Raw genomic sequence first — 890 nt, 5'->3', positions numbered from 1 at the left:
CCCAGCTACCTGGGAGGCTGAGGCAGGAGAATCGCTTGAGCCTGGGAGGCGGAGGTGGCAGTGAGCCGAGATTGCGTCACAGCACTCCAGCTGGGTGATAGAGCAAGACTCCGTCTCGGGAAAAAAAAAAAAAAAAAAGGAACAAAGAACTAAAGAACTAAAGTGACATTGAGGGGATAAATGGGAAATTCTTTTTTTTTTTTTTTTACAAGAACACAAATCCACGTTTATTTATTGATTTTTCGTTAGTTTAAATCCTTGAGGGGTACATCATCACTCGGATTCTGTGTCCAATGGCCTTCGCAGGAAGATTGCTTCGGAATGTGGCACGAACCATGCCACTGTTTCCGTGGGCCCGAGTTACCTTTCCCCAGATGACTCTGGTTTTATTTGGTTTGCCGCCTGGAGTCACTGTGTTGTTCTTTGCTTTGTATACATAAGCGCATCTCTTGCCCAAATAGAATTCTGTTTCATCTCGAGCATAAACACCTTCAATTTTAAGAAGAGCTGTGTGCTCCCTTTGGTTCCGGAGACCCCGCTTATAGCCGGCAAAAATGGCCTTGGACCACAGCCTTCCTGACATAGTTCCTTTTAGAAGTCCCATTCCCAGCAGGCCTCCACAGGAGCCAAGATGGCGGGAAGAGCTTTTTTTTTTTTTTTGAGGCGGAGTTTCACTCTTGTTGCCCAGGCTGGAGTGCAATGGCGTGATCTTGGCTTACTGCAACCTCCGCCTCCCAGGTTCAAGCGATTCTGCTGCTTCAGCCTCCCTAGTAGCTGGGATTATAGGCACACGCCACCACGCATAGCTAATTTTTTATATTTTTGGTAGAGACGGAGTTTCACCATGTTGGTCAGGCCGGTCTCAAACTCCTGACCTCAAGTGTCACTTC

General features: G+C 47.3%; 1 pseudogene across 1 annotated transcript; it reads right to left on the bottom strand.

Annotated features, from left to right (window-relative positions):
• Positions 1 to 200: 200 nt before the first annotated feature.
• Positions 201 to 646, bottom strand: LOC104667312 (annotated as a pseudogene). Its single transcript, XR_748660.2, has one exon. The product of XR_748660.2 is annotated as a 60S ribosomal protein L35a pseudogene (transcript).
• Between the last annotated feature and the right edge of the window lie 244 nt (positions 647 to 890).

Source organism: Rhinopithecus roxellana, chromosome 4, assembly GCF_007565055.1.
Source record: "Rhinopithecus roxellana isolate Shanxi Qingling chromosome 4, ASM756505v1, whole genome shotgun sequence".
NCBI lineage: Eukaryota > Metazoa > Chordata > Mammalia > Primates > Cercopithecidae > Rhinopithecus > Rhinopithecus roxellana.
Note: the sequence above shows the minus strand (reverse complement) of the source record. Positions and strands in the feature narration are given on the sequence as shown.